Source organism: Talpa occidentalis, unplaced genomic scaffold (assembly GCF_014898055.3).
Source record: "Talpa occidentalis isolate TD23 unplaced genomic scaffold, MPIMG_talOcc4v2.1 talOcc4.15, whole genome shotgun sequence".
NCBI classification, from domain to species: Eukaryota; Metazoa; Chordata; class Mammalia; order Eulipotyphla; family Talpidae; genus Talpa; species Talpa occidentalis.
Window position 1 is genome coordinate 14,871,286 of NW_023601543.1, and position 18,229 is coordinate 14,889,514.

The 18,229-nt window shown below is 49.4% G+C and overlaps 1 protein-coding gene and 1 long non-coding RNA gene across 8 annotated transcripts in view; one reads left to right on the top strand and one right to left on the bottom strand.

The window, feature by feature from the left end:
- Positions 1-10,937, bottom strand: part of BCORL1 (BCL6 corepressor like 1) — a 60,670-nt gene extending 49,733 nt beyond the window's left edge. For 2 of the 7 annotated variants that reach the window (XM_037511955.2, XM_054695565.1), the window contains exons 1-3: positions 10,858-10,937; positions 9,489-9,583; positions 5,236-5,331 (exon numbers count right to left, since the gene is read on the bottom strand). The gene's annotated coding sequence lies outside the window, so the exon portion shown is untranslated. Of the gene's footprint in view, positions 1-5,231; positions 5,332-8,529; positions 8,722-9,488; positions 9,584-10,144; positions 10,196-10,857 lie in introns of those variants that run through there. The other 5 variants (XM_054695563.1, XM_054695564.1, XM_037511954.2 and 2 more) reach the window with 5 other exon arrangements.
- Positions 10,938-12,230: 1,293 nt separating this feature from the next.
- On the top strand, positions 12,231-13,930 carry LOC119246527 (uncharacterized). The gene is made up of 3 exons (XR_005125517.2): positions 12,231-12,337; positions 12,844-12,944; positions 13,668-13,930. It is a non-coding gene; the product is annotated as an uncharacterized LOC119246527 (long non-coding RNA).
- The last annotated feature ends 4,299 nt before the right edge of the window (positions 13,931-18,229 follow it).

Here is an 18,229-nt window from a genome sequence, read left to right on the forward strand (position 1 = left end):
CCGCATGTGAAAACCTTGCCTATAAACATTTATGAAACTGGATACAAAGGAATGTTAAATATTTGTTAAACACATGAGAGTTTACTCATTAAAATGAATGCAGTTACCTCCAAAGTAATCACCTTTGGAGGTTAGACATTCATCTCGATAAAATGGTCATCTTTCCCGCCAAAACTTTTCCCTCCTCACTGGTGCTGAATCCCCATCCTTTCAAAGTCAATTTGATGTTTAAAAACTGCCCAAATCCACTCGAAATCATCTAATCCAACGGCATAGCCCCCCTAGAAGAGTGATATATTCTAGCATCCAGAGCCTGCATTGTGAGGGGAGAACCGGGAGAGCATTTTCAGTCCCCACTTGTCAACTATCTCAGACCATCTCACTGTGTTCATTTACTAAGTCACATGCAAAATAGGAATAAACTAGCCCCTACTTAAAACAGAGAGTACTAAGAAAGCAATAGAAAGAACCAAACACAATCCACTTCAACCATGAAGTAGGCAAAAGCAAAAGTTTTAATCTCTCACATTTTCACACCACCAGAGCATGTTAGCGTACCTACCCACTGCCATACTTTCCCCCCATTATTCAAACAGAACTCACTTTCATTTCCTGCTGTAATGAAATTATTTTACTCTATTTAAGGAAAACAGCTCATCACAGCTTTAGCTACAAGACTTTGTGCAACTTCTAGATGTTACAGATATCTAGAATACCTAAGTGGTTATCAGGAAAGTAATCAGTCCTTTTCAAAACATCAACTGAGATAACTAGAGTCATTTTTTTAGCACTTCTCATTTCTACTAGATCATAAATAAGAGTTGGCTTTTCTCAGTCTTGGTCTTCAGTGGGTCATGTAAATAGTTGGTGTGTCTTTCACACTCCAAAATGGAATCATCATAATCCAAGACTCAAATTCCTTCTGTGATGCTTCTGAGTCCTCTCTGCCATGGACTTCCACAGTAGCCACCGGAAGTCTCCATCTTTGCACACTTCACTCATGATATGGACTTTCTCATATAAAGAGGATTTCTCCTCAGCAAATCTTTGCCATTTTTTTCTTTACAGTCTCCTCCTACATCTCTTACACAAATCTTTGAAGAAGCCATTACCAGGTGATTTTTCTATTCTCTAACCCTAGACCAGATCCAGATTTTATATAAATATATATATACCCACCAGTCTATAGGTTCCTCATGGCTATAAAGAAAATTTCCCACTTCTTTTAATAGTGTCTAACATGACATAAAGCACACAATATGCACTCAATAAATCCCGGCAAACTGTAATCCTCTCTATATCATACGGAAACCAAGAATCCATGTAAAAAGCATGGGGTCTACGGATTTCTTTTACTTCCATTGCTTTCTCATAAACTTGCTCCTCTTTCTTTTTCTTACTTCCATGGTAAAGGTAATCACAGAAATAAAACTGAAATTAAGCTGTGGCAAAACAACTTCCAATTATCTGTGTGTGGTTTAGTAACAGCTAATTCATAAACGCAGCTGACTTATGGACTGCCTTTTGCCACTAACAATAGATGTGTGCTAAAGGAACTACTCATTTTAATATTTGCCTAAGCAGAATATATATAGGAAGGTAAATGTGCTGGGGAGGTGGGCAGTTAGGGAATAATAGTGCATTTCCAGAGTCAAACAGAAATCATTAATTTGTTAACTGATCTACTCTTTTAAGTTGGCCAGCTATCACTCTCTCCCTAAACTGGCATAGCTGACTGTTGGCATCAAAGTCCACCTTAGCTCCAAAGAGGGCTCTATTTTAGAGTTTATCATTTTTTCTCTGCTGAGATGTTTGGTTTGGGGTACTCAAGCTATTTCAGACCTTATTCTCTCCCATCCAATGGCTGATGAACAACCTTGTCATAGAGCCACACCAGACTCAGGCTCTATCTACCGGCTTTTGTAGAACTTCCAGATGTCAGAGACAGCTGGAAAGCCCAACCAGTCATAATTAAACACAGCAGTTCTTTTCAGAAAGCATTGGTTTTTTAAAAATGTCACCCTAGTCAATGAGGCTTGGGTCATTCTTAAAGCATGGCCCAAAATGTCCCCTGAAGTTCCTGCCCTGAAATATTGAGCAGTTTTACAGCACAGCTGTTAAAGAAGCTGCCACTTCCACCTCAAAGGTGGATGCAATAATACAGAGATGAGTCAAGTTATTTCTCCCTACCACATTGTAAGTGCTAAACATGTACTAATACAACAGGAATATGGAGAAAGAGCATGGAGAATAAAGATGTAAGATAGTTTTCATTCTGCCATCATGTTTACCATAGTGTAATATACAAAGTAATATCAAAGGACACCACTGAATAAGAAAAACTACATTATATTATCATAATAGATACCATGTATTAGACACCTGCTCTGGACCTGGAGATTTATATATACATCTATATACACATACATCATCTCCTGTAATCCTCACAGCCATGTGGAAACTGGAATTATCATCTCTAATTTATAGACAAGAAAACTGAGGTTCAAGAAGGTTAAGTGGCTTGCTTCCTGCCACACAGCTGGGCAGTAGAAGGAAGAGGACTATAACCTAAGACTGTATGTATCCAAAGTCTTCCAGTTAATTTGGCTGCGTGCTGAAGTTTAAGAACCACCACCTGCCATTAACCTGTGCATGGTACAATGAAGTTAAACTGAATAAAGCCTTGTTATAATAAGTTACCTAACCACCTCATGGATCCAGGTACAGAGTGCAAAACTCATCCCAGGGATCAGAGTCACCTATAGTATGTACTTTATACAGAACTTGAGAAAGTGAAAATCTATTTGTTCTGCTTGTCCCCAGCTATCAGCATTATCACAAAACTCAACTGTACCCTTAAATGGCACTAACACTAAGATTTCTAGGCATACCTTAGCAATGAAGTAACCAAATTTTGTTTCTCAGCAGATAGTCAGTAAAGCAGCCTGAAACACAAAGTTTTGTCTGCCCCTCAGTACTCTCAATTCTTCAAGAATACTTAGCTTAAGGTCTTCTTAAAATCCAAATAAAGATACATTCTGTCTCACATATTCTCCAGAGTAAATCTGAAAATTACCACATTTTACAAATAATAAATCATCTCTCTTCAAAGTCATCACAATTCACTGACCAGGGGAAATGTGACCTTGACATGCAGCCTACAGTCACTTTTTAAACAATCATTCATTTTTAATGTTTTATGGGCAAAGGGTGGCTTCTGCCTTAAAAAAAAAAAAAAGGAAACAGAACAGCATATTTGAATTATGAGGATAGAAGCAGAGTTAAATTTTACTCTTGACCAGAATTCAACTTCAGCTCACCAAAGAAAGTTTTCATCATAAAAGACTGCTTTTAAGTTATGAACAGTGGGAAAGGGTATGATTTAGAAAGAGAACAGTTTCAACATTATTTTAAGGATGACCATTCAAAAATGGACATTAATAAAGCCTAGTTTGTATGTGAGATTATATAAAATACTGTACTAGCATCCTAGTGGCTGAAAGGTAGATGAACTCTTATTCTCTTCCTCTTTGGCCATCCTGATGCTGAACATTCTGGCAAGCATACACTCACACTTAATTGAAACTCCAGCATTAAGAAATTTCCTTTCTTTTTGAACGCTTAGAGGTCCAGGGTCTTCCTTCTCCCTTACTTAATCAACAATCACTTCTCCCCTTTCCTGTCTATTTTATCCCAACAATTTCCACTTTCCCAGCACTCTCTCAGTTCTACTCTGTGTTCATTTCCCACCAAACTTGACCACGAACTCCTCTCTCAATCCCAGATGCTGATTGTGCTGGAAAATAGCTCTGGGCCATTCTATTCCATCTCCAATTTATCTTAGCCTAGAACCCATCAACCCATGAACCAGTCCAGATGGCCAACCCTGGATTAGAGCCTCTCCTCCATGCCCCCAGCTCCGCTGTCCCAATTCTGGCCCAAGGCTCTCAGGCCACTGTTCTTTATCCTGGTTTACTCTGAGATGTCCACCACTCACCTCCTTCTACAGAGGATTCCTCCCACATGCAGACTGGAAAAACTGGTGTGCTCCTACTTTCTCCTTTCAAGGCCATTCTACTTAGGACGTTGAATTCCTCCCCCATTCCTCACTTCAGTCTATATTTTCTAATTAGTGCTTAGATTTGTAATGCCTATATCCCAGCTAACCTCTGCTTCCTGGACTCTCCCAGAGGAGGGGCTATGAAAGACAAGTTTTGACTTTCCCAACACTGGCTCCAGATGACATGTGAGTAAATGTCTTTCTTCTTTGGCTTATTATTCCACCTTCTTTGTCTACGTTCTGCATTTTTATTTATTTATTTATTTATTTATTTATGTGGGACTCTCGCCGGTGGCCGGGGATCGAACTGGCGCTGCAGAGGCTGCGGGCAGCCTCGCAACTCAGCGCTCAACCGCTGCGCCACCAGGGGAGGCCCTCTGCATTTTTTAGCTTGTGTACTATCTCTAAGTTCTCATTTCCTTATGGGTAAATATATATTTCTTCCTCAATATATATTTCTCCCCAACCCAAGATCATCCCAAGATCGTCATTCTTTCTTGACACAACCCTAATGATTCTAGCATGCAAGTGTGAAGAACCTTAAAGGGTCTTCAAACATTACTTTGGAAAACATTATCCTAGTGATCTCAAGGTTCCACTTTTTCTTTAGTTGGCCCTAATAAGGAACCAGGGATAATCAATGACCATTCTTCCCCCTTCATTGACTAACCAACCCTCTTCCCAACTTTTATTTTTGCCTTCCTTCTTTCTAGCAATCGAGTTAGTTTCTCCCATAATTCTGTTTCCCTAAAAGAAGTCAAGCTCTAAAACCCATAATCTAAACTAGTAACATCATGCAATCTTCTGCAGCCTGCACTACACCTTTCCCCCTATGCAGTGAATAGCATCATGAATAAAGCAAAGACCCCTGGAGGAAGTCCCTTTGCTTTGCAAGTAAGTCTAAACTACTGAGAACCCCTTTCCTGGCAAGTCAAAGTAGCTGGATCTATGTGAGTATCCTTGGCAGTCATCATCTTCCAAACCTCCCTTATCCTGCCCAATCCAGACCCAATGACAGAAATTGCCAGGAACTTAGCTTTCCTCTGTCTTACCTGTAGTCTTTTCCTAATTGACCTCTTCTAGAGAACTTGTCCTCCTTAACCCAGATATCAAAGTCCCCTCCTGTTTCTCTATCAGTGACTCCTGAGTGCCAAAATAGAAAGGAACCTACCTACCCTCACTGCAAAGCTGGTAACAAGGTCAGTCCCATTGAAGTCAGCCTGTGCCTCTAGTGCCGGTCATCCACGCCAAGGGCAGTTGTCTCGGTTGCCCTAACAAAAGATGAGCGTGCCTATGAATAGCCATGAGACTCAGTCAAGATGCCCGTGCCCCTCCTCAGCTCTATCAGCCTTCAGGTTTTCTGGTGTCATCAGGTCGCTGTTCCTCTCAGCTCCCCTAGCTTTTCCTATTAACTTTGCTTCTCCATCAAAATTGTACAGGTTCCTCCCCAACATAATGCTTCTTCTATCTACATCTACTGGGTGATCCTTTGAGTTGATTTACCCCATTTAATCCCCAATAGAATTTCCCAAACTTATTCCCTATGGACTGTCCTCTTCAGAAGCAGATAGTGACCTCACCATCTAATCTGAGTAGCCCTAAATGCTGCCCTATTATGCTCCCTCACAATCAAGCTCCCTCTATCCCAAATTCAAAGACAAGAACAGGTAAACAGAGCACTTAGATGGCCTTTAAAGTCACTTCCAGGGCCTCCCTGGTGGCACAAGGGGTTAAGCACAGCACTGTGAAGGTATTCGCACCCTCTGCAGCATGAGTTCAATCCCCAGCCAGGGAGCTACCCACATGGCACAGCAAACCTCTCCTGTCGTGCCCGCTACTCCTCTCAGCAGTGTATTTCAGTCAGTCTGCCTGTTCTGTTCCCCACTCTGTCTCTGGTGAATCCTCTCACCCCCTGCACCTCTGGCCTGTACCTCAGTTCTTGTATGCATAAATAAATAGATCTTTTAAAAAATAAATAAATAAATAAGTCACTTCCAACCTTAGAATTTTATTATGAACCCAATCCACTCCTAACCACAAATGCATTCCCCCATTCATTTCCCCATAAAACATTTCAGCAGCAGTGATTTTGAGAAATACCCTTCTAAGTTGAAAGAACCTTGGGGCTAACAGAGTAATGCTAACCTACAACCACACCCCCAGATGTCTCAGCAAAGATTTTTGCAATTGTACTCCACCTCTGTTCCATGGGGACGATCTCCAAAGTGCCTTGAGTATTCAGCTGTCGCACGAAGTTACAGGGGCCCCTTCCCACACTAAAGTAAAAAGCCCCTAAGCCCTGGGCTAGATGTGTCCTCATCAAGGGACATTTATTTATTGTCCACTCTAGGAGACACCAAGAATGGGTAAGTATCACCTACCACATCGACAGCTTCGAAAGCCAACATGGAACATTTCAAAACAATAAAACAAAAACAGTGCTTCCGCTGGGGGCGGGGGGGGGGGTGCACGCAGAAAAGAAGGGCACCCCATCAGCCTGGTACTGTTGGCCTCCCGCCTTTCACCTGCACATCTCTCCCTACAAGCATCTCCTGCACCTCCATAACACGAAATCCCCAGTCGAGGTGAGATCGACTCCTCCCAGCCGTGCCCCGGACGTCCCTCTGGCCCAGCCTTCTTCTCCGCGGGACCCCGGTGAGCAGGGACCCGTCCACCGTCCAGTTCACCTCCCTGTCCCTCGCAGCCCTCTGGGCGCCCCTGCAGGGCTCTGTCCCGAAGCAGAACCTCGAGGAGCCAAGCCCACGAGGCCCGTCGCGGGACCCACCCCCCCTTCCTTCTTCCAGCACCTCATCCTCCATGCACCCGGCCCCCGGGGCTCTTCGTCTTCGTCGTCCCGGCTCGTACCGCCCCCGTCGGGGCTCCACCCCCGCCTGCCCCCGCCCCCAGGACGGCCCCCTCCCCACTGCCGCCCTCTGCCCCGGCACGGACTCCCTTTGGCCTCCGTTCCCCGCCCAGAAGCGGCGGCGGCGACGGTGGCAACGGCTGCGGCGGCCCCAGCAGGAGCAGAAGCAGCAGCAGCGGCGGCAGCGGCGGCGGCGGCAGCAGCGCCGCCCCGGCCCCGCCCCGCCGCCCGCCGAAGCCCCACGCCCCGCCCGCCCGCCCGCCGCCGGACTGCTCCCCCCAAGCCCACCACTAAGCCCCCCGCACTCCCCTACCGCGATCCGCTCGAAGCCTGCTCCACAGGGCCTGCTGTCCGTTCCTCACGCCCCTTAGGACCCGGGGTGTGGGAGCCCTGGGGTTCGCGGCCATCCCTCTCCCTCCTTCTCCCAGGGCTGGGGGATTACCCCTGATGCCGAAACCCGGCCCCGTAACCGGAGCCTCCCTCGTTCCATCCCTCGGCTCCGCTCTCAGACCCCTTGCCTCCAGGCCTGGCGCGAAACGGGTGGAGAGCTCCGCACACCGGATCTCCCCCCTGGCTTGCCGGGCTAGTATGAATTGCCCCCATATATTCCTCCCTCAATTTAAGCCCCCTCCCAGCCGCGCGCGGCCCGGCAGCCCCCGCCCCTAACAGCGAGGGCAGCGGAGCCAGGGCGCTCCGAAGTCATCCCCCGCCTTTTTTCCAGGGACTCGGATAATTGCCCCTGCCCCCATCACAGCACTCCCACTCCCGAACCCAGGCCCCGCTGCCACCTAGGGGTACCCCTTACCCTACGGTTCCTGCACCCCAACACGGGGGAGAAAGCAGCCTTGAAGAGAAACCGTCGCACCTCCCCTCTGAGATTGGAAGGTATTTTCTCCTAGTCTCTTCAAGACTTCCTCACAGACAGCAACCCCCCCAAAAAAAAAAAACAAACCCTTTCTCGCCCTGCCCTGCTGGCCAAGCCTCCCTTCGAATCGTGGGATCCTTGGGTGAGGGGGGAGATTGGGACCAGGTAGTTAACAAGATCGCAGCCCTCACCTCCCTTTTCGAGGAGTGGGGTAATTCCAATGGTTCCCCCCAGGATCTACCCGACCCCCGTTTCCATGGAGACCCCCGCCCAGCCGAGAAGACTCTCTCAGATCGTGGTGAACAAGTATCACCTGGCTAAGGGAGAAGGGGGCTAAGAGGAGGTAGGGTAGGGCAGGAATGGGGTACTAAGGTGGGAAGTGGAGGGGAGCTGTCCCGAAGGGAGGGGCGAGGACAGAGCGAGCTCCAGGGAGCGTTACGTCCGGGGACACGAAGAGGACGGCGCCCCCGGGGGGCAAGCAGAGCGGCCGCGGAGCGAAGAAGGGACAGGCTTGAGGAAAGGCTTAAGATAGAAAGAAGCGGGTGGGGGGATACGGGAAAGCCGGGGAGTCAAAGGGGGTGGAGGGGTTGGGGGAGAGAGAAAAAAGACGCACCTGTTCCCGGGTCGGCTCCGCGGGGACGCTCAGGCCGCCACCCGGGCTCCGTCTTATCCCCTCAGAACCGCCACCCGGCTAGTACTGCCCCGATCTGACGCCCCCCTCCGTCCCTTATCACCACCGACCTCCTTCTCCTCTCTCCGCGGCGGCGGCGGTCGGACTCTAGGAACTGAGAGGAAGAAGGGAGGGCTCAGCAAAGCGGAGGAGACAGAGCCACACACTGGCAGCAGCCGCGGCGAGCGAAAGAGTGAGGGGGAGAGCGGTGTGTGTGTGTGTCTGTGTGTGCGAGCGAAGCCTGGTAGAGTGGGTGCCGGTCGCAGGGCTCGACGGGAAGTTGAGTCCGGCCGGGACCGCGGGCGGCGCCAACCCCAACTCCACCAGACTACAACTCCCAGAATGCCGTCTGCCGGGGGGAGGAATGGGGAGGAGGAGGCGAAGGGAGGGAGCCAGCAAGAGAGGGAGGGACGAAAGCAGGGAGCAAGCGGCGGCGAAGGGGGCAGAGCAAGCAGCCCCGGTGACACTGGGAGGGTAGGGGAGGAGGAGGGGATCGCTACGAGGACCGAGCGGATTCTGTAGAGTGAGGCAGCGGTGGCTGCAGCAAGCCGGGCAAAAAGCTAGACTCCCAGGAGAGGCGGAGGCACTCAATCCGAGGGGCTGTAAGAGCTCCACGGCCCCCACCCTCGATGCCCCTTGAAGAGGGAGGTTGAGGAAAGGCAAAGATCGTACACCGTGGCCAAGGGGAACCTCTTTCTTCCAACGCTGTCTGCCTTAAGCCCGGACCTGAGTTTCTCAGGCCACTGGTGCCCTATCTGGTGTGCAAATCCGAAGACCCCAGATCGCCCTGTCGGGTAGCACAAAACAAACGCATTCCGTCCCCTCTCCCTGGGGCCTGAGAGAGGCTCCCTTTGCTGGAAGGGCGTGACTCCCCCCCTCTTTCCGCCCCCCCCCCGTCGTCGCCACCCCCCATCTCCCTGCCCCGGAACCCCTCCCCTGAAGCAGGGGCTCGCGTCTCCCTCCCCGCCAAGAAACGGTGTCCCTCCAGGGAAGTCTAACCCAGCCCCCTCCGTCAGGGGCTCCGACCTACCAGTATCCCTCTCGCCGAAGTAATAATGGGGGCGACCCGAGTTGGACTGATTGCTACTTTCTCTCAGAGACTAGACGTCCTTGGTCACGCCGACCCTGCGTATAGATAGAGAAGTACATTAATACTCTCGTTCCCCCCCCCCCAAGTTCGAATCACCGTGGAAATGTCGCACAGGAAAAGGGTTGGCATTGGAAGTGAGCTGGGGGTGAATCCCAATCCTCAAACCTCATCCCAGGCATGTAAACCCGGGGATTCGTCCCTTTCCGTAAAAGCCATCAAACCGCTTGGGGGTAGGGGGGGGAGAGTGGGAGGTTGATTATTTAAACCCCAAGGTCCACGCGACTCGACGCGACGCTACATGTAGGAATAAGATACGAACTAGGCTACCTCCGCGGGAGGAAAAGTATAGTCCCCCCCCCCCAGCCGTCGTCCACCCCAAACACACACCCCTAAGAGAGTCAGACGGTTGAAGAAGGGGGGAGGCTGTGGGAGTGCTGGAGAGTGAAAGGGTAGTGACGGGAAGGGTCCGCGGCCCCCTGTGAGCAGAATCCAGATGCTAAAAGGTGGGTGGGGGTGCGGCATAATTGCGAACGGTGTCTTGCCTCGCTTTTCCCGGAATCGCCGCCTAACACCGTCTAACACTCGTAGTTGCTTACCAGTCCGTCCCCTAGCCCCATTTGTGCGCATGAAGCGGCCGGAGCCCGGGAGCCCGGGCACAAACTCCGCGAAGCTGGCCTTCGCCACCGCCGGGCGGCCGCGGGCCTCCCTCCTTTCGCTGGCGGCCCCGCCGATCTACCTTCGCCCCCGGCCGAGGCCAGACCCCGCTCGCAACTCCACGCCCCTACTCCACCCCGGCTCCCCCTCCCCTCGCCCTCTCCCCGCGGGTCCGGCCCAGCCCCTAGCGCCGCCCCGCCCTACGGCTCGGTCCCGAGCCGAGCAAGTGCCCCGAACTCGCCCCCCGCCCCCACGCCCAGGCCAGTCCGGCCCGGCCTGGTTTCCCCTCCCGCCGCGCCCCGCCCCCCGAATCCACGTCCTACTCTGCCACCCTACTCGGCCCGGTCCGGGTTCGGCCCGCGCCCAGGCCACCGGAGCCCTCGGTTCGGTCCGGTGTACGGTCACCCACCCCGCCCTTGCCTGGGTGCCGGCCTGGCCCGCTGCCTGCGCCCGCTGAGCCGGCCCAGGCGCGCGGTCCGGGTCCCGGTGCCGGCCTCGGTCCCGCCGGCGTTGCCGCGTCTCGCCACGAGGGCTCGGTCCACGCAAGATCCGAACCCGTGCGGGGTGGGGGCCGCGGAGAGCAAGTTTCTTTATCTTCCCTCCGCCCCCGACGCAGGGCCGCGCCGATTTCCCCCCCCAATGGCGCCCCCTTCACCTGGGCAGAGCCCCCCGGCCGCTGTTCGCAACTTTGCTCTTCTCCAAGCCGCCGGGGAAGCGGGCGAAGCGGGAGGCGGAGGGAGGTGGCGGGGGGTGCCTGGATCAGGCCGCTGGGCTCCGGGAGGACACGTGGGGGAGGAGGGGAAGGAGGAGGAGGAAGGGGGGGCGGGCCTGCAGTTCTCGGGGCTCCCCCTGCCAGCCCCGGGGAAGCCGGAACCTCGCCCGGCAGCCGCAGACCCCGCACTGGCCACGGGGGAAGAACGGAGCCACCTTCTCCGGCCAGCCCCCGCTCCAGGAAGGGGGGGGCGAGCAACGCCGCTTGGGGTCGGAGAGCGAGCGTTTTCGCTCGTGCTTTATGTGTGACTCTCTCGGCGTTTAGCCTCAGTGTATAGGGTGGGGGGACGTAGGGTCTTGCGTGCGGGAGGGCGCCCCCGCCGGACGCCCCGCCCCTCCCCCGGCCCCCCACTTCCCACCCCGAGCGACCTCGGTGCAGGGCTCTGGCGCTCCGGCACTGAGGCCGCCCGCGGGCGCAGCCCCAGCCCCGGCGCCGAAGTGGGACAGGTGCTGGGGAAGGGAAAATGCCGGGGCTCGCCGCCTCGCCTCGCGTTTCCCGCGAGGCCCACCCTTCGTGGCAACCTCCCTAGCTGCAAACCCCTTGGGCCCTCAAAGGGCAGCCCCCCGCCTGAGCGTGGAGCAATCTGGACTGGGCGGGGGGCGAGAAGCCTGGGGGAGGAAGGGGAGGAGGGGGACGAAAGGTCTGTAAACCGGGAAGCCTGCACTACTGGGGCGGTAAACCTGCCTCCAAGAGGACTTGGCTTCTGCCCGCTTTCGCAGGGTTCCTCAGTCACCAAACCGAGCCCCTTGACCCTTACCCTTTACCCTAACGACGCCCCGCTTGGCCAAGGGAATAAATCCTTGTCAGTGTTTACATCCCAGGCCATCCCCGGACTGAAGGGCTGACAAGCCTGCGGTCCACATTGGAACTCTGATGACTTTACATTAACTCTGAGGAGGGGAGCAGCTTGCGATGGAGCTGAAGCTGCCAGCGGACTGGCTTTCAGTCTCAGGGTGTTTCCTAGCAGCTCCAACTCTGAGCCGGTGGTGAGGACTTCAAAGGCAGCTCTTCAAGCCGAGAGGGTATTAGGGAGGTGCCCTGCAGTTCCTGGAGGGTTCGGGGCTTTGTAAGCGGAATGTGAAATGAATAGTAGGAATTAGGAAAAAATCTTTATGTGCAAATATATTGATATTATTTATGATACATTTATCTATAGTAAGGAAGCTGGGGGTCATTGAGACTAGAAGGAAGCGCTGCAGGGTTAATGTCTTCCTCCTCCTCCTTCCCGCCCCCCCCCCTTTTGTCCTAGGCCCAGAGATCCCATCTCTAAGCTGTGAGGTGTCTTGTCTCCTCTGAAAGGACTTTAGAGATGGCAGTTGAGACTCCCTGGAATGTCTCCTTTACCTGGTTTAAGGATGTGTCCGTGAGTATTGCCAGGGAGAGGAGGGGGAACCACAGAGGCTGCAGTGCCTTTGCTGTTGCCTGAGACCTGATGTTCTCTGTGCCCTCTTGTCCTGGGCAATCTCAAAATCTCCTGCCAGCAACGTGGCCCTAACCCTGCCATTTTACTTTGCTTTGGGAGCTACTTCCCTGGCTGTTTAACTTGGCCACTCCCACCATCCCTTGCACCACCACCACCACCACCACCACCACCACCACCCCCCACCCCACCACACACACACACACACACACACACACACCTTAAAAAGTGTTTGGCCTAAATTGTACCAGAAGAAACTGAAGATTTGGGAGTGATTTGTTTAAGCTGATCAACATATGAACACAAAATGCATTCTATTAAGAAGGGAGGAAATCGCCTCTGGAATGGGCCTTATAATGTAGGCCCTATGAACTCTGCTTTGATTTCAGTTGACTGTCTTTACTGATTTTAATTAATCTGATAATTACTAAATCTCCAATTCTTCTTAGGGCTTAGAGCTAATTTGGCCCTTGGTTTGAGGCTGAAGTGGATTCTGGACACCTTGTCTCCACTGGTCTGTGTCTCACCATTTGGCTGCATCATTTATCTGGTAAAATGAAGGTTGGGGCAAAATGGTTATTTCCTGGTTGAAGCTCTGGCTTCTCTGAGCCCTTTCCTGTTGGGGACCATGCTTCCTGACCCACAGGAGATGATGGGAAACCAAGGAGGGGGGGTTACTATGGGAAACCTTGTAAAGAATGGAGATATTAATGATTATTTAAGGCTAGAACTCAACATAATCATCATAAAAATTTCTCACCTTTGTACAACCTCGGAGTGTCCACAAAGCCCTTTCACTTGTATTATTTCATTTGTTTCTCACTACAACTCTGGATTTTGTAACTGAGGAAACTGAGTCTATGAGCATGTGATTGGCTTTCTCTCAAGGTCACATGGCTTGTGACTCACAAAGCCAGGCTCGACTCTAGTAGTACTAACTCCACATCTGCAGTTCTTTTCAACATGGGGCACCTCAATTTAATGCCCAAATATTCCTTTTTGGGCAGCTTTTGTTTCTAATGGTTTCTCCCATCCATAATAGCTATAGCCCTGGGCCTGGGCTCTCAGAAGGCAGTGTGGTATAATGGAAGGAGGATCATTTGGGCAGTTCTAGGAACCAGGCCCTAGTCCTGTTGTGTTGCTAGCTAGCAGTGGGACCTCAAGAAAGTCCTAATATTTGAATAGTGTTAGTCTAATGCCAGGTACTACATTTTGGGTCTGCCCCCTGCTTGAAAATACGGAAATCAATGCCTCTCTCCTACTTCTCTTGTAGGAATACCCCTGATGTCAAAGGAGATAATAGACGGGGAAGAAATTTAACATCATAAATGACTGGACTTGCGTAAGAGCTATTATCAACATCAGCATCACCACCCTTCTCAGTTGAACACAGAACTCTAGGGGTAATACCAGTCTGGGCCCTGCTTTCCCGAAGCCTACCAAACAAAACAAGGCATTTAGGGGTCCAGGGTCATTTAAGCCCTAAAACAACCTTCAACTAAATTCATGAGATAATTGCTTCAATTTTCTGCTTTGTTCTGCAACAGAGGCCTTGTCTCCTTGGTAAAATAGCCCTGCCCTTATGAAAACAACAACAAAATTCCAGTGGTTTAGATCTTTAGAGTGTGCAAATGATGTGAACGTGAAGCTTCTCACCAGCTCTTCACCTCTGGTACCCCAATCAGTTGAAGGTGAAGTCAGGTTTGGAACTGAGGACTGCCAAAGAACTGGTTTTAAGTTGAAGGAGGACCAGGAAAGAGAGAGCCTTGCAAAGCTGGGGAAAATGTGGGCTGGTACTAGGTCAGCAGGACAGACTGAGTTACAGTACTATGTGCTCTCCAGTGTTGGCCTCTATGTTCTGGGAGAGGCTGAGGGGGGAAATTCCTTGCCCCTATTCACCCCTATTTGCTATTTGTAACTCTCTCTTGTGCACCTCCTACAGCAGGTTATTGCTGGGGATACATTCCAGGGGCCCACTGCAGGCTGAGGAAGGTCTGGTCTCTGCTCTCTTAGAGCGCCGGTCTACATGGGGAGACAGCATGTCTGGTTAAACTTAGCTCTGTAAACAACCAACAACCTTTCTGGAGTTTATAGCCAAAGGGGAGAAAATAGGAAGGAGGCTAAAATCACCCCAGAGGCCTCTGGAGGTCAAGCCTCCCCTCTTCCCTAATACTGCTAGGCACTTAACAAGGTTCTTAATCAAACAGTGTTAGAAGTGGAAGGGACTCTGAGAAATCATCTGCCATCTTAAACTCCTAAAAAGTTGCCTGGGACTGCTCACTGCTGAGAAAATCAAGTCCATGAGCCTCCCTCTAGGTTTCAGGACCATCCCTGATCAGATTCCAGCCTCCTCTCCTTCCCTGTCCCTCGCAAGCCTCTTTTCTCACCAAACCTGCCCTCTCATCCTTCCTTGGACAAGAGAAACACTTTCTTGACTGTTCCCTAAGCTTTTTTGTATGCCCTTCTCAAGTTGTTGAAATCCCACTCCACCATTATTTCTCAAGCAGGCTCTTTCATGACACTTTCCTGACCTTTCCTCTCCCCACCCCAAGTTAACTGTGCCTGGGAGCATCCCTACAGTACTGAGCTTGCACTGTATTTAGCACTTCTACACTCTGCCTAGCTCTCTCTCGAACTAGATTTTCACTCCCGTGGATGAAGGGGCCCAGTATTTATCAGCAGCAGATCACAGCCTCCTTCTTCTCTTCTCACACCAGGCACAGAGTAGGCCCTCTACAAGTGTTTGTTAAATGACTAAATGAATGGATGACCTAATCCAACCCCCTTATTTTATAGTAGGGAAACAGGCCAAGACTTGTCTTCAGGTAAAGACTCAGTTCCAAGTTTGGGTCTCTTTTAGTCCTTCTCTTCCCATTTCATGGTTACAGGCAAAGTTACTGAAGTCAGACATAGTTTAAATCCTGGCTCTGCAACTCCCCAGTGATAATCCCTTAGACACTGAACTTCTCTCTGAGCCTTATGTATAAAATGGGGGCTAAGGAACACCTCCTGGAAATGTTTCCAGGATCAAGTATGTTTGCCCTTAAGCACGTAGCATTTTGCTTGGTGTTTAAAAAGATACTCTGCAGTATTTGTTGTCATTTTTAACTTGAGGTATTTTTTTTAAGTTAAAAATTTGTGAGCACCTGCTTAATTCAAGCCCTGGTAATAAAAGCCATAACCTGAACATTTTAAAAAAAGATGAAGAAGAAGGTATATTTCTGGCAAAAGGGAATGAAATAAAATCCAGCAAGTCCTTTCAGTAAAACTATTACCTCTTCCCAAAAAAAGGCTAAAGAATATTCAGGAAGTACCAGTTCAGTGGTCCACATTCAGTGGGGACTTACTCAATTCCAGGTCCTAGAGTGGATGCATTTTTTTTGGATGTGGTGGTGATCCCTGGAGGCTTAGGGATGTTAGCATGAGACTGAGGTACCCTGCTGAACCACACATACCATTCTCCCTCCTGTTGCCTACACTGAGCTTCCCCACCTAGCCAAATCCTTCAAGCCCCAGCTCTACGAAGCTTTCTCTGGATGCTTTTGCCTCTGAACTCTGCTCACTGCTGAGAAAATCAAGTCCATAGGTAAGCACTATCTAACTTAGCCCAGAGAGATTTTCTGTGCTCTGCACCTCAGTTCTACCTCCCCATCTAAGGATGGGTACCTTGTCATAGAAAGCAGCACCGCCCACAATGCATGCCAGCGTTTGAGCAGACAGTACTCCATAAATACTTTGGAACTGATTGACAGTAATCATTCATGGAGAGCGATGGGCCCCTCAAGTCTTGCCCACCATTCCATTTCCCAACCCCCACCCCACAGTTCTCACAACAACCACTCACATGACTGAAGCCCCAGCTTTCTCAGTAGCCATCTTGTCTCTCAGAACTTGTATCTGGAGGACAAGAAACATGTCTTACTGAATCCTCCAGGCAGGCCAGCACAGCGCTTCCAACATTCACAGACTGGAGTAAGCACATAGTTTTGCTGCTATAGATAACTCAGTAAAGATACCATTCTTATTTTGGGTGTATGTGCTTATATGTCTTCTCGTGTGTCTGTTCTTGCTCATTGAACTGCAAGGGGTTCCAGGGGCAGAATTGTCCATTTGAGAAAGAAAGTCACAAAATTATTAAAAAACAATTTGAGACCCTAGTTTTAGATTTTTCAAAAATCCAGGGAGCCAATAGTCTGCCTTCAGTACACATTCACACACCAAATTTTCTCAACTTTAATCCACATCTGAATCACTGTGGGGGAGGGGAGCTTGTTAAAACTCAGATTCCGAGGCACCCTCTCACCCAGTGTCTTCTTGAATAGGTTTGAGGTAGGATGTGCCTCATAATCAAATTCTAATAATCTCTACTGGGAATTCTGAGCCATGGGATGCTTGAAAGACGTGGAGCACTATTTCCATTTTTGTCTTCACTAAAGATCTCCAAAGTTTTCACTACCAAGGCTTATATTATTTCTTTCCCCTCATGAATCCAATTTACACACAGTTATATATCGCTTAATATTTGCCAGACTAGTCTAAGAATTTTACAAATATTAACTCATTTAATGTAATATTCACAACAACCCCATCAGATAGATACTATTACTTTCCCCTTTCACAGATGAAGAAATTGAGGTCTAAATTGTTTTAGTAACTTGCCCAAAGTTGCCAAGCTAGTAAGTTTTTGAAATTGAAATCAAATTCACATAACCTAAAATTGATCATTTTCCAGTGAACATTTCGGTAACATTTAACACATTCACAACATTCTGTAACCACCACCGCTACCTACTTCCAAACCGTTTTCATTACCACAAAATGAAACTGTACCCACTGAGCAGTTGCTCCTCTTTTCTCCCTCCACCAGCCTCTGGTGATCTCCTGTCTGTTCTCTGTTTCTATGAATTTACCTGTTCTGAATATTTCATTAAGTTAAATCATGTAATATGTGATTTCCTGTTTCTGGCTTCTTTCACTTAGGATAATGTTTTCAAGATTCATCTGCATTGTAGCATGCATCAATACTTCATTCCTTTGTATGACTGAATAGTATTCCATTGTATGGATATACCACATCTCTTTATCCATTCCCAGCTAATAAGTTTTGAAGTCAAGATCTGAATCCAGGCAGTCTGGCTCCACAGTCTGTGGCCTTAACCCTCTGAGCTCAAAATACTCATCTACTTAAACAGGATATGTTTTCAAGTAATAATTTTTATTTACTATTTGAAAATGTATCTAATACATATAAAATGGCACTAGAATTTCAGATAAGATTGAGATAGCCACACTGAGGTCATTTAATTCTAGCCAAAGTCCAAAGCACTTGATGTTGTAATGAACTTATGTAGCCTCTTACAGGTACATTTCAATAGACTCTGTGAAATGTGGATATAATTCATAGACTCCCTACCAGATTTTATGGGTTCAGGGCCCCCAGTTTGTAATCCATTGACTGCAAATCCTTGTCATAAGCCCAGGCAACAAAGAGAGGTTTCACCAAGTTTTTCAGTAGACTCTATTGACAATCTATGAAATGGGTTCATATATCTTACAAAGATTTCCACACCAAACAGCTAGACAAAAAAGGGGTGGAGGTTAACAGTCAGTCCATTAGAAAATTCCAAAATCCAGCAAGTCATTCTGCTTGAACGTTGTAGTAAACTAACTAGTGTTTCTCCACCAAGGATGACATGGCTATGTACTGGGGGCAGAGAAGACAGTCCTGTAACTGCCTCCCAAGTTCCCAAGCTGGGCTTTCCAGAAAGGTCTTGCAGACCCACAGTGACTGCTCTGTCAGAACCCTAGGTGAGAATGCTATTCCAACACAATGCT